At 40.2% G+C, this 15597-nt stretch overlaps 1 non-coding gene across 1 annotated transcript; it reads right to left on the reverse strand.

Moving 5' to 3' along the window:
• Nucleotides 1-3702: 3702 nt before the first annotated feature.
• On the reverse strand, nucleotides 3703-3808 carry LOC145580335 (small nucleolar RNA R71). Its single transcript, XR_014099400.1, has one exon. It is a non-coding gene; the product is annotated as a small nucleolar RNA R71 (small nucleolar RNA).
• Between the last annotated feature and the right edge of the window lie 11789 nt (nucleotides 3809-15597).

The raw sequence follows: 15597 nt of genomic DNA on the forward strand, positions 1-15597 counted from the left end.
TTAGGGTTTATTTGTAAAGCCTTTGAATAGGGCTAAGCTTTCTTTTGGGAGAAACTTTTGCTTAATTTTGAAATAAATGAGATTTTCTCTCTCTACAAATAATCTTTGTGATTATTTGCTTTCTTTGTGATTTCAACTTTGTAATCTTTGTGGTTACACCTTAATTCTAGCTTTACTTTGTGTTAGCTTTGATTAAGAACCCTTATTTCATAAATCTAGGTGATTGTTGAGATAGGTTTATCTTGTTTTGTTGAATTAAAATTGTTGTTAGTTGATTTTCCCCCCTTTTCTTGGTTTTCTTGGTTATTTCATATCAATTTGGTATTAGGGCCAGGTTATTAGCCTAAAACGATCCTACCTTTTGAATTTCTCTTTCCCCCTTTTCCACAAAATTTAAAATTTTCTCTCAAAGATACAAGCTTTTTATCTGGAAACATGGATGATAGGTACTATTATGAAGATGATGAGAGTTACAATGAGCACTCTAGATTGGATGCTCTAGAAAGGAAGTTTGATAGACTTCTTGAGGTCTTGGAGAATAGAAGAAGTCCTAGAATAAGGAGAATCCCAAGTGGAGAAGATGGTTCTCACTCTCCTCACTGGAGAAGGGAACACCACCAACTACACCATGAGGACAATCGTGACCGAGAAATCAAGTTGAAATTTCCGGATTTTGAAGGTAATCTTGATCCTAATGAATTTCTTGATTGGGTTAGAAGTATGGAGAATATGTTTGAATATAAGGGTTATAATGATGAAAAACGTTGCAAATTGGCCACCCTTAAACTTAAAAAACATGTTTTTTTGTGGTATAAGAACTTAAAGAATCTTAGGAGGAAAGATGGAAAATAAAAAATCTTTTCTTGGGAGAAATTAAAGAAACATATGAATAGGGCTTTTGTGCCTAGAGATTATTTGCAAGATGCTTATCTTAAATTGAATTCTCTTAAGCAAAGGGCTATGTCGGTAGAAAAGTATACTAGGGAGTTTGAAAAACTCTCTATTATGAGTGGAGTTGAAGAAGCACCGGAGCATAAAATTTCTAGGTACATTGGTGGTCTTGAGAGAAAGCTTGGGTAAAAGGTTGATGTACATGCTCATGGAAGTTTTGATCAAGTTGTGCAAAAGGCTTTGAAGTTTGAGAAGTATGACAAGATAAGTAGTGCTAGTGGGTATTCTAAACCTACCTTCAAGAATCCTTTTGCTCCAAAGGGTGAGACAAGCAAGCCCATTTCCAAGGATGACAAAGGCAAGGATCCTATGCATTCTTCTAGCAAAGATAACCATAAAAAGATGAGCAATAGGAAGACTTCTTATAAGCGTAGAGGCTATGGACATTTTGCTAATGAGTGTCCAAATAGTAAAACTACTTCAAATTTTATACATGACACTATTAATCTGGATGATGAAAATGAAGAATCTAAAAAAGAGGAGGAAAAGGAAGAAGACAAAAACGAAGAGGAGAAGGATGACAACAAAGAGGAGAAGGAAGAAAACAAAGAGGATAAAGAGGAACATGAGAAGGAGAAAGAGAAGGATGAAAAGGAACAAGAGAAGGATGCAAATACAACAAATCAGGCAGTTGATGGTGATGATATTGATGAAGAACCAAATGAAGACCTCTGATAAGTGGTTTATTTGACCACTTATAGTTGATTTAAACCCGATTTTGTAATCTTTTCCCCTCTTTCTAACCTGTTTTTGAATGAAAATATTGTATCTCGGCTTCGCCCTTTCTTTGCTTGTGTTTGTCCATGTTTTGTAGGTACTATATATCAATTTGACAAGCACTCAAAGCATGGAGTAATGTTCAAGCCTTGAAGACAAGGAAGGGAGAGCCCGCCCCAAGGGGAGCGGGCGTGCACCTCTCCTGGAGCGGGCGCTCCTCAACTTCAGTAACAATCTGCCCAAATTTAGAGCTTGTGAGGAGCGGGCATGCTCCTGACCAGGAACAGACGCTCCTCCCTTTGAAGTTGAATTCTGCATATGCTGTGAAACAGGGGAGCGGGCATGCACCCTGTGAGGAGCGGGTGCTCCTCCTTGACACTTTCAAATCTGACTTTTCACTGAAGCAGCTAGAGAGGGCGTGCAGCAGCTTGAAGCGGGCGCTCCTAGCAGAGGAGTGGATTCTCCTCATTGTGGAGCAGGCGCTCCTCGCTGGGAATCCGTTTTATTTTGACGGATTTCCCTATGTGTTTCGGGGAGTATAAATACTTCCCCTTTAGCTCATTTGTAATTATAGAACAGTAGCCTTGTTTTCAGAAACCTCTCTTAGTTTGAAACATTCCTTTTAGTTATTATGCTCATTTGTAAGATGATAGTGAACTCGATTGTTAACCACTTTTCCCCAATTATTGAAGTAGCTAGAACCCTAATATTTGTTTGCATGTTGATGAATATGAGTTGTGAGTAGTCTTCTTGCTAGGGGTTGGGTGAAGCTCAACCTTTTAGGTTAATTATGCAAATGTGGGAGTAGCATTGATGTTTGTATTGCAATTAAATTGATTGTATGAGATTGCTTGTTAGTTCTTCATAATAGGATTAGCTACCCTTGATTTAGGAGCTTGATAGCATGATATGCTTAGTTTGATATGGAAATGTGAATGAAGCATGGCATTACTTATTGCAATTCGATTATGTATCTTCTATTGCTAAAATAATGAGGAATCTAAGTTTAGTAGTGTGAGTTGTTTTCTAATTGCATAAGGTTGATCTTACATATAATCCTTGCTATATCTTGTCTATTTTACTCCCCGTTTTCCTAATTGCCTTGGTTGAGTGAATCCCATTCCCTAGTGTCTTTAATACTTCGTTTTAGAACCATAATTTGTTTGTCTACTTGACGAACCCCCAATTCACCAAAGACTTCGAATTAGCTTAAGTGTTAAGATCTTTAGCAACCATTTCCCGTTCCTTGTGAACCGAACTCTTACTTGTCATTATGCTTGGTTTGTAGGATGTTTGTTTATAAGTGAGTTTGATTAAGTATGGAATGTGCGATCGTTCAAACGCCCATCAAAATGGCGCCGTTGCCGGGGAGCGGTGTTGTTGATTGCTAATTGATTACTTGAGTCTAGTTCACCATAAAACGACAAAAATTCAAAAAGAGTGTGTTTCTTTTTGGCTACACTTGTAGCCTTGTTACTAATTGCAATTGTTGAGAGTGTATGCGCAGAAATCATAGCAGGATTTTGGTGCCTTACGATCCCGAGATTGAGCAAACCTATAGGAGGAGAAGGAGATCTGGTTCTAGGCCATTAACTACTTCCCCAAGTAGGGAGGTCAATTTCGAGGAAAGACAAGAGCAAATGGGTGACGCGGAACCACCAGTTCAAAGACCTTTAAAGGAGTTGGGAACTCCGGGAGCTTATAGAGCTTCAAGTGGCATTGCTTCGCCCGTTACTCAAGCCAACGATTTCGAAATTCGGCCCGCAATGATAAATTTGATCGAAAGGAGGCAATTTAGTGGAGCAAAACATGAGAGCCCTCTTGCACATTTGAACGAATTTGAAAAATATTGCAATACGATCAAGATAAATGGGGTAACTCAAGAATTTGTGAGACTAAAGCTGTTTCCTTTCTCCTTGATAGGAAGGGCTCTTGAATGGCTTGAGAAAGAGGTAAGGCCGAACTCCTTGAGAACTTGGGAAAAGGTCACCATGGCTTTCTTAGGGAGATTCTACTCTCAAAAGAAGACGGCCGAGGCAAGGGCTTTGATCCAAGGTTTTTGTCAAAGGGCTAGTGAAACCATTTATGAGGCATGGGAAAGATATAAAGAATATCAAAGAGAGTGTCCCCATCATGGCATTCCGACTTACCAAGTGCTTCAAATTTTCTATGGGGGCTTGAGCCCACAAGGAAAGACTAGCTTGGATGCGGGAGCAGGTGGCCCGATCATGAACAAAATGGAGGAGCAAGTCATAGAGATAATTGAGGATGTGGTGAGGCACCACATGGATTGGCAAGAAGGAAAGAGGGAGTCTCTAAGCAAAGGAGGAAATGCGGTTTACTCCGTCGATCACCTCAACTCCATCAATAATTTGACGTCCCAAATCGCCAACGTTGGCAAGGAGATGACATCAATCAAGGCGAAACTAGAGACCTCTACTTCACAACAAGAGCATCCCTCCCAATCTAAGGGGAGAGGCATGAATTCTAACTCTTCTCCTTCTACTTCTAATAACATGCCACATGGGTGTTTGTTTTGTGAAAAATGTGGGTCATATGACCATGATATCTCTTCTTGTAATTATGATTCTCAACCTCAACCCCAATATGAAGATGGTGATGATAATGAAAATGAACAAGTCAATGCCTTGTCTTATGATAATAGACCTAGGAATGACAATCAAAGATACTTACCACCTAATTGAAGAGAACAAGGGGGAAACTTCTATAACCAAAGAGGAAATGATTATGATTACCATAACCAAAACCAATGGGGAAATAGGAACCAAAGGGACCAAAATCTCCAAGGTAACTACAACCAACAAGGTGGTTATGGTAACCATAACCATAATAACCAAGGGAACTATGGGAATCAAGGTCAATATCACCAAGGGGGAAACTCTAATAATAGAAATAATTGGAACAACAATAACAATAGAGGTTCTTCAAATCAAAATGCTTCACATTCAAATGTGAGAGGTAATAGAGCTCCCCAAGATAACTATTTTGCACAAGCACCACCTACTAGGTTTAACTTAGAGGAAATGATGGAAAGTCAAACCAAAATGTTCAATACTTTCATGGCCTCTAGTGATAAGAAATTTAGTGAAGTCATGACCCATAATAAAATGCTTGAAACACAAATTTCTCAATTGGCCAATGCTTTGAAGGAAGAGACTAGCACTTCCAAACTTCCACCCCAAGGACTAGATCCCAAGAGGCCCATAAATGCTATATAAACTAGGAGTGGTAAAGTGTTGGAAGAGAGTGTTCCTAAGAGAAGCAATGAGAGAGTGAACATGAGTGAGCCTCCCCTTGAGAGTGATTTTGAACAAGAAAGAGAGGAAAATCATGAGAATGAAAAGAGAAAGAAAAAGAATGTGGGAAAGAAAAAGAATGTGAAAAAGAGAGAGATTTTGAAAAAGAGAGTGAAGAGAAAAGAGAAAAAGAGCGAGAAACAAAACAATTGCAAAAGCTACCATATCCTCACAAATTTGTTAGAAACAAATTAGATGTGCAATTTGGAAAGTTTCTTGAAACATTGAAACAAATTCACCTTTCAATTCCTTTTAGCGATGCTATCAAGCAAATGCCTAACTATGCTAGGTTTTTAAAAAATATTTTCAGTGGAAGGAGAAAGTGTGAATTGGTGGAAACGGTGAATCTCACCGAGAATTGTAGTGCAATTATCATGAATAAAATGCCACCGAAATTGAAAGACCCCGGTAACTTTTCTATCCCTTGTGCTATATATAATATGCAAATTGATAATGCTTTATGTGATCTTGGGGCTAGTGTTAGCCTTATGCCATATTCGGTATATCAAATACTTGAGATAGGGGAACTTCTACCCACCAACGTTACCTTACAATTAGCCGATCGTTCTATCAAATTTCCAAAAGGTAAGGTAGAGGATGTTCCTCTAAGGGTGGGAAAATTTAAAATCCCAGTGGATTTTGTTGTGTTAGAGATGAATGAAGATGTGAAAATTCCAATAATTCTAGGAAAACATTTTCTTGCTATTTCGGGTGCTTTAATAGATGTTAAAAGTGCTAAAATTTCACTAAAAGTAGGAGATGAGGTGATAGAATTTGATTTGAATGAGAGCATGAAATATCCAAGCTCTAGTCTTGATAATTGTATGATGATTGATACTATTGATTCTATTGTAACTTATATGCATGAGCACTTGCTCACTACTAACGATGCCCTTGAGAATGTCCGTTTGAATAAGGAAAAGATAGGTGAGCAAAGCAAGGAGATGGCATTGTATGAAGGAATGCTTGAAGGAAGTACGGTAGAAAGCATTGAGCAAGTATGTATGGGAATCACAAGTGATGATGGTTTGGAAATAGCTACCTCAAGAGAAGGTAAAGGTGTTCCAATGGTAGAGTTGAAACCTCTACCATCACACCTAAGGTATGTGTTTTTGGATCCTAATTCAACTTTTCCGGTAATTGTGAATTCTTCTTTGAACGAGTGCCAAACTCAAATGTTATGTGGTGTCTTAAGAAACCACCAAGGTGCTTTAGGCTATACCATTGATAACCTCAAAGGTATTAGTCCCGCTTTATGTATGCACCATATAACACTTAAGGAAGGTGCTAAGCCTTCTATTGAGAGGCAAAGGAAACTCAATCCTCAAATGGGGGAGGTGGTAAAGAAATAAATCACCAAATGATGCCAGCATCATCTTCCCCATTTCGAGTTCTAGATGGGTTTCCCCCGTTCATGTGGTCCCTAAAAAGGGAGGAATGACCGTAGTTGAAAATGAGAATGGTGATCTCATTTCAACTAGAACGGTGACCGGTTGAAGGATGTGCATAGACTATAGACGTCTAAATGCATCCACTAACAAGGATCATTTTCCACTTCCTTTTATCGACCAAATGCTTGAAAGACTAACCAAGCACAAGTATTATTGCTTTCTTGATGGTTATTCGGGTTTCTTTCAAATCCCCATAAACCCGGATGATCAAGAGAAGACAACTTTTACTTGTCCATATGGTACTTTTGCATATAGGAGGATGCCGTTTGGACTTTGCAATGCATCGGCAACTTTTCAAAGGTGCATGATGAGTATCTTTGGAGACATGCTTGAGGCCAAAATGGAAGTGTTCATGGATGATTTCTTGGTAGGGGGCCTTTCATTTGAAGATTGTTTGTCCAATTTGGGCAAATGCTTAGCAAGATGTGAGAAGGTCAACTTGGTCCTAAATTAGGAAAAATGCCACTTCATGGTTGAAGAGGGAATCATCCTTGGTCACAAGATATCAAGCAAGGGGATTGAGGTCGACAAGGCCAAAGTTGAAGTGATTGAAAAATTGCCACCTCCAATTAATGTGAGAGGAGTAAGATCCTTTTTGGGGCATGCCGGGTTCTATAGGAGATTTATCAAGGATTTCTCACAAATTTCTAGACCCTTAAATGCTCTTCTTCAAAAGGATGCCATCTCTATTTTTGATGAAAAGTGTCTTTAAGCTTTCAACAAATTAAAGGAGGCTTTGATCTGTACTCCAATCGTGCAAGGGCCAAGATGGGATTTGCCGTTTGAACTTATGTGCGATGCTAGTGATGTTGCAATTGGAGGGGTGTTGGGACAAGAATTGAGAGAAGCTTCACGTCATTTACTACATGTCCAAGACTTTGAATGAAGCTCAACAGAACTACACCACGACGGAGAAAGTGTTTCTTGCCGTGGTACATGCTTTTGAGAAGTTTTGGAACTACCTCATTGGTTCCAAAACTATTGTTTACACCGATCATGCGGCTATTAGGTACCTTGTGGCAAAGAAAGAGTCCAAACCTCGTCTTCTTCGATGGGTCCTATCTTTCCAATAATTTTCATGTCGAAATCCGTGACAAGAAAGGGGCCGAGAATGTGGTTACGGACCATCTTTCCCGATTAGAAAATGTGCAAGCTAGTGATGATGAAATCCCCATATGTGATGAATGAAGAGATGATGTGATTTATATCTTGAATGAGAAGAAGCTTCCTTGGTTTGCCGACTTGGTGAACTACTTGGCATGTGGAGAATTTCCTCCCGATTTCTCCAAGAACCAAAGGAAGAAGCTAAAGAGGGAAGCAAGGCACTGTGTATGGGATGACCCCATTCTCTACAAGAGAGGAGTAGATGGTTTGCTCCGTAGGTGTGTTTCGGATGAAGAAGTGCAAAATGTGCTCAAGATGTGTCATTCCGATCCTTGTGGAGGGCATATGGGAGCAAACAAAACAGCATTGAAGGTCTTGCATAACGGGTTGTGGTGGCCTCACATCTTTAAGGATGCTTGGGGGTTTGTGAAGACTTGTGACCGGTGTCAACGAACCGGCAACATATCCAAGCGAAATGAGATGCCTCAACAACCGATACTTGAGCTAGAGGTATTTGATGTGTGGGGTATTGATTTCATGGGACCATTTCCTACTTCTTATGGAAATCAATACATCCTTGTGGCGGTTGACTACGTCTCAAAATGGGTTGAGGCCATTGCCTCCCCAACTAATGACCACAAGGTAGTTATAAAATTATTCAAGAAAGTCATATTTCCAAGATTCGAAATTCCTATAGCTGTGGTAAGTGACAACGGTTCACATTTTGTTCATAGTGCTTTTCAAAAGATGCTAAGAAAGCATGAGGTTCACCAAAGGTTCGGCCTTACCTATCATCCACAAACTAGTGGACAAGCGGAAGTGTCCAACCGTCAAATCAAGCTAATCCTTGAGAAGACGGTTGCAAGAAATAGGAAGGATTGGTCGGAAAGACTTGATGATGCCCTATGGGCATATAGAACGGCCTACAAAACCCCTATCGGCACAACCCCATATCGTTTAGTGTATGGAAAATCTTGTCATCTTCCGGTGGAACTTGAACACCAAATCCAATGGGCCATTAAGAACATTAACTTCGACTTGGCTAGTGCGAGAGAACAAAGATGACTCGATTTGCATGAACTTGAAGAGCTTTGATTGGAGGCCTATGAATGTGCTAACAACTACAAGATTTGCACGAAGGAATGACATGATCGGAATATTGTAAAGAAAGCATTTCTTGTGGGTGATAAGGTGCTCCTCTACAATTCAAGAATGAAGTTGTTCCCCGAAAAACTTCTATCAAGGTGGAGTGGACCTTTTGTTGTTAAGTAAGTGTTTTCACATGGAGCCGTTAAAGTCACGGATTTGGATGGAAAGAGATTTTTCAAAGTCAATGGACATCGCCTTAAGCCTTACTATGAGGGTGCTCATGTCGGTCTAGTTGAGTTACTACATTGTGATCTTACCTCTTGAGTGTGGAGGTCGTCAAGCTCATGACGTTAAAGAAGCGCTTCCGGGAGGCAACCCAAGTAAAAAAAAAAAGAAAAAGAAAAAAAAAAGAGACAAGAAAAAAAAAAGAGAATGAGAAATAAAAAATTTTGAGTGAGTGAGAAAAAGAAAGAATAGTGTTGGTGATATATGATTTGGGCTACAAATTGATTGGATTTTGTTCTTGTGGTTTGATGTAGGTACTTGAGGCAAAATGGAGCAAAGGAAACAAAAACAAAAAGCTGTCAGCAGCTAGGAGCGGGCACTCCAGGCACTATGCACGCCCGCTCCTAGCTCAATGAAGAAACCAGAAGACTTCAGGGCAATGTGGAGCGGGCGCTCCAACCCTCATGCACGCCCGCTCCTAAACTCTATACAGAAAATAGAACCTTAAGGTACCATGAGAAGCGGGCGCTCCAACTGAGTTGCACGCCCGCTCCTCACAAGTGAAGGAAGTCAGATTCAAAATCTAAGATAGCACGTCCGCTCCGTTGTGGGAAGGATAACGAAATCCAAGAACATGAGAAGGAGCGGGTGCTCCATCGCACCTGCACGCCCGCTCCTCGCAAATGCCGTAGCAAAAATTAAATTAGGAGCAGGTGCTCCATCACATATGCACGCCCGCTCCTTGCTTGATGAGAAATTAGAAGTTCTATGAAGGGTTAGGAGCAGGCGCTCCAACACAACTTCATGCCCGCTCCACGACAATGCCGTAGCTAAAATAAAATATGGAGTGGGTGCTCCTCTCACCCTGCACGCCCGCTCCAGTATGGGGTCAGATGACAGAATGATTTTCAGAGATAGGAGCGGGTGCTCCTCATGTCTGCACGCCTGCTCCTCGCTGGGTTCGTGAAATCAGATTCTGTTCTAAAGGTTCGGAGCGGGCGCTCCTCTCTCCTTGCACGCCCGCTCCGACCTTTCCGGGTAAAAAAAGATTCTTTTCTTTTCCTTTTATCCTCCTTCACCCATTTTCACCACTCATTCTCACATTCTTACTCTCCCTCCTCTTCACCCATCTACTTATCACTCTAAAACCCTTATTTTCTCCAACTTCTCTCTTCAATTTCATCATCAAATCCAAACTTTCTTCACTCAAAATTCACAATTTCTTAATCTCCATCAAATTCTCTCTCCAAAAATCACAATTTCTCACAAATTTGGGCAAAAATTTGAAGACCCACGAATTCAAATTGAAGAACAAGGTAGCAAAAGGGTGAAGATTGTTAGAGAAGGAGCCAATTTCGGTAAAGTTGGAGGAATTTAGAGTATTTTCATACTCTAATTGGTAAAATCTTCTTCCCTACTTCACTTTCCCTCTTAAACCTTAGGGTTTTTCTTCAATTTCCTTAAATTTGTTTATTTCATGAATGTGTGTGATTAGTTGCATGATTAGGTGAATTAAAACAAATTTACTTGCTATTTGTGAATTAATTGGTAGATTTTTTTTGTGATTAGTTATTGGATTAAGAGAATTGTGATTAGTTTCTTGCTTAAGTTTGGTGAACTTGTGCATGAAATTTGTGTGAATTTTATTGGAATTGTGAATTAGAGTGTTGAAATTGTTTGTTAGTTGTGTTGGAATTGTTTGTTGGTTGTGTTGGAATTATATTGAATTGTGAAACATGTACTTGGATTTTATCGGGGGTTTGAAGTTTCGGAGATTGTTTGTGGTGTGTTGTGAGTGTGTTTGTGGTGTTTTGAGTTAGCTTTTTAACCCAAACCTCAATACCAAAATGGTTCTTCGTTTATTTGGAGGTGCGGGAGGGTAGAAGAGGAAGACTACTTCCGGCATCCAAATAAACAAAAATCGTTCTTCCGAAAGCCCAAATCAAACCCCTAGCCAAACACCAAACCAAAGCAATCCTCCCCCTCAATAAAAATTCTTGAAAAATTCAAGGGGTATCACAAAAAGCTTTCCACACGATAAATTCTTCCAACTCAATTTTACGACCAAGAGGCTTGCCAAATCCTAGGATTAGACAATGGAATTCGGCGAGTGGCCGAAAATTTCAAATGGTTAAACTTCCTCGACAAGAGGGAGCTAACCTACGAATCGCTCACTCTCGAATTTCTTTCTACCTTAATCATGCGAAAAGTTAGTGGTGAGGGAGAGCCTATTGAGTGCGATCTTAAGTTTTATATGTTCAACCAACCCAAAACCTTAAGCTTAACTCGCCTCAATGAGATTTTTGGATGGCCCGTTTACAACCAAATAACCGACCCCGATAATTTCTACCTCTCTAGTTATGAGGAGTATAATTGGTGGAACACTATCGCGGAATACCCTAAATTCACTACCCGGTTTAGCCATGCTATCCACATCATCCACCCCGTACTCGGTATATTCATAAGAATTATGGGGTACGCTTGCTTCTCGTAGCAAGATCTCGGGTTGCTAACTAAAGAGGAGATAAAATGCCTCTTTATAGCTTCCCGATTTGAGGGAGATCTTGAGGGTAATGTGACTATGGGGTACTTATTTGTTAAGCGGTGCCTTGAAATTAAGAAGAGTTCGGAGTTGGCGGGTGAGATCAAGTGTGGTGGGATGATCACTATCATTGCCAAGGCATTGAAGTTCACCAATTGGGTTGAGCAATTAACCACGGTAAATGGCTCCAATTCCCTTGACCTTGCTGGACTTGCCTCAATGCATATGCTTGTGGAAATCCGAGGTAATGTGACCACCTACTCTTGGTTGGTCAAAGGGAAACACCGTTGCATTCTCCCTAATGCGGCGGTAGTGAACACCGTGGGAACGACTTGGCAAGTGCCAAATGAGCCACTCCCCAGGAATGTTCCCGACCTTGACCAACCATCTTAACCCCGCCGCCATAGCATATCCACCATTCCTAGTTTTATGGGCGGCCCTTTTTCCTCCTCTTCTTCCTCCTTCAACCTTAAGTCAACCTTTCACCATCTCAACCTAACCAACCACAGAATCCTTCAAGAAAATGAATAGCAAAGTTTTGTCTCTCTAAGGTCCTATAAAAACCAAGTTGAGAGGGGGGATTTCCTCCCCTATGTCAACTATCCTCACCGCCCCGTACAAGAGGGGCCGGTTCCGGGTTGGAACAACAACCAACCCACCTACTCCTATTGGCAAGGACCTCGTAGCTCCATTTCGGAGCTACGTTCCTTCCTTCCCTACGATTATACACAACCCGGAGGTTGTGATTTTAGGGGGGAGCCTTCTTATTACCACGTCCCCGAGACATGTGGTAATATGACTCCCGAGGAGATCGATAACCACCCCTTAAGGGGATACTTCAGGTTTCCACCCGGGTATAATGGTTGGGGTACTAGTAGTGCACCGGACCACGGTCACTATCGTAGTAGCCCCAACTATGATCTTCTTCCATACGTGGATCAACCTTCCTATTCCGGCGATGTAGACCTCAACTATAATTACATGCCATCGCCGGTTAGGGAGGATGATCGGGAGTAGCCTTTAGACATTTGTTTTTACCGTTCCCTTCTCTTCTTTCCCATCATGTGTAACACCGAGGCCGGTGTCGAGTTCTAGCTTGGGGGGGGAGATGTTTCTCATTGTGTCCATCTATCGTGGGAACGGTAATCAAATGTCTAGCTTGGGGGAAGTCTTGGGGTCTTTGTGTATAGGGTAGTTTCGATTTTGATAGGATTTGTGCTTTCATGTGATGATCTTGTGCTATATAAGGAGAAGTTTGAGTTTGTATGTGGAATGTTTGGCATGAAAGGCTTAGCTTAGCCTTTGGGACTTGTGGTAGGATTCATGTGTTATTATGTTCTAGATTGCATGCCTATTTTAGGTTGGTTATGCTCTTTTCTCGATGATATGGCATGCCTAGGCTAGAACAATTGCATATTGATGTATTTGTCTCACTTCTCCTTATATGTGTGCTTTGGAGCATCTTATTCTTATGATTAAGCTTTGGTATTTGCATATTTTTGGTTGGTTTGTGTGATGGTCGATTGCATGGTATGGTTGGTTTGCTCTTGGTCTCTTGTTATGATGATTATTTATGATGATTTGTGATGATTGATGATGTTGGTCTTTCCTTAATATCCAAACTTCTTCTTCTTATCTTCTAACCCCTCTAATATCCAAATTCCTTAACATCCAAACCCCTAATATCCAAATTCTTTATTTAGTTCTCTTATCCCCCATTTTCAACTTTTTACTTAAAAAAAAAGAGTTTGTTTTGCCTTTGATCGGTTTGCAATAATGATATTTGATTATATGTGGTGGATGCTCGTTTTCTTTTTGTAATAAAATTTCGAGCATGGTTTAGATGCCCTTGGTTGAACATAGAATTGGCTAGTTTAGGCTAGTGTGAGAATAACTTTGCCGAATGTACGAGACTTAAAGTCTAGGTTTGTGGTAAGATGGTGTCACCTATCTCAAAGGAATTTGATCCTCAATGATAGTATTTGATCCCACATTGTTCCAAAAAGTGAGGTTTTAATATTTTTCAAGCCTACTACATTTTGCATGAGTGGCAAGGATCCTCTTTGATTTAGTACCTAGATCGAGAACTTGAGTCTCAACTCCCAAGACCGCGGCCTAAACTACTCTTAGTATTGATGAAGGTTGTTATGTGTTGATAATTCACAAAATTTAAGGCGTATCATTATTTGTTTCTTAGTTCATTCTTTAAGTTGATTGTATTTAGTAGTTAGTGATGTAAATATCCAAGTTTGTTTCAAAAAAAAAAAAAGGAAAAGAAAAAAAAAGGAAAGGAAAAAAAAAAGAGAAGTGAAAGAAAGAAAGAAAAGAAGTGATGAAATGTCACCACCCTAGCAATTAAACAAGCTTGGGGGTGTGTTTTGTTTCAATTCATTCATGGTTTGTAGCATGGGTCAAAATTAGGAACCTCTTATATACAATTTAGTTTGGCTCATATTGCAAAACACTTCTAGTTCTATCTATGCCTTAACTTTGTGTCGAAATCCTTGAGTTTTGTAATGATTAGGAGAGTAGTGGAAGCCATAGTCGGTAGAGGGAGTCGATTCACAAGCATATGGAGAAGGTACTTTTTCATTGAGATGTCGAGTGTTTTGAAACTCGCTTTATCTATGTTTTTTCGGCTCCTTTGAGGAGTCACGAGACACTACCATTAGGGGGGATTTGAACTTTGTGATGAGGACGCAGTAAGATGTGTTGAATAGGCTTAAGTTGAGTATTTTCGGAAAGGTTAGCTAGGCCTTAGCTAGTCATGACCATGGTTGATCTTAGGCATATACCTCATGCTCGATTTTTATTGCTTAAGGATTCTTGTATCTATACATGTGCTTTTCTTTGAGCAAATTGATCTTTTGGTTTGTTTTTGGGCAATGTGAATTGCTTGAGGACAAGCATTTGGCTAGCTTGGGGGGATTTGATAAGTGGTTTATTTGACCACTTATAGTGTTGATTTAAACCCGATTTTGTAATTTTTCCCCCTCTTTCTAACTCGTTTTTGAATGAAAATGTTGTATCTCGGCTTCGCCCTTTCTTTGCTTGTGTTTGTCCATGTTTTGCAGATACTATATCTCAATTTGACAAGCACTCAAAGCATGGAGTAATGTTCAAGCCTTGAAGACAAGGAAGGGAGAGCCCGCTCCAGGGGGAGCGGGCGCTCCTCAACTTCAGCAACAATCTGCCCAAATTCAGAGCCTGTGAGGAGCGGGCGTGCTCCTAAACAGGAGCGAGCGCTCCTCCCTTTGAAGTTAAATTCTGCCTATGTTGTGAAACAGGGGAGCGGGCGTGCACCCTGTGAGGAGCGGGCGCTCCTCCTTGACACTTTCAAATCTGACTTTTCACTGAAGCAGCTGGAGAGGGCGTGCAGCAGCTTAGAGCGGGCGCTCCTAGCAGAGGAGCGGACGCTCCTCATTGTGGAGCTGGCGCTCCTTGCTGGGAATCCGTTTTATTTTGACGGATTTCCCTATGTGTTTCGGGGAGTATAAATACTTCCCCTTTAGCTCATTTGTAATTACAGAACAGTAGCCTTGTTTTCAGAAACCTCTCTTTGTTTGAAACATTCCTTTTAATTAATTTAGTTTAGTTTTCATCAAATCAAATCATTGTATTGGTGAAATTCAAGAATTATTCTCAAGGTTTGGCACTTTATATTCAACATTTGAAGCTTCAATTAGTAATTTCTTCAACCTTCTTCTACTTAATTTCAGATTTTATTTGGTATTTGCATGTTACTTGAATCCTTTTAGTTCTTGATAATTTCTTGTTGGATGATAGTGAATTTGATTGTTAACCACTTTTCCCCAATTATTGAAGTAGCTAGAACCCTAATATTTGTTTGCATGTTGATGAATATGAGTTGTGAGTAGTCTTCTTGCTAGGGGTTGGGTGAAGCTCAACCTTTTAGGTTAATTATGCAAATGTGGGAGTAGCATTGATGTTTGTATTGTAATTAAATTGATTGTATGAGATTGCTTGTTAGTTCTTCATGATAGGATTAGCTTCCCTTGATTTAGGAGCTTGATAGTATGATATGCTTAGTTTGACATGGAAATATGAATGAAGCATGGCATTACTTATTGCAATTTGATTCTGTATCTTCTATTGCTAAACTAATGAGGAATCTAAGTTTAGTAGTGTGAGTTTCTTCCTAATTGCATGAGGTTGATCTTACATATAGTCCTTGCTATAT

The sequence above is a fragment of the Chenopodium album genome, chromosome 14 (assembly GCF_948465745.1).
Source record: "Chenopodium album chromosome 14, dcCheAlbu1.1, whole genome shotgun sequence".
Classification (NCBI taxonomy): domain Eukaryota; kingdom Viridiplantae; phylum Streptophyta; class Magnoliopsida; order Caryophyllales; family Amaranthaceae; genus Chenopodium; species Chenopodium album.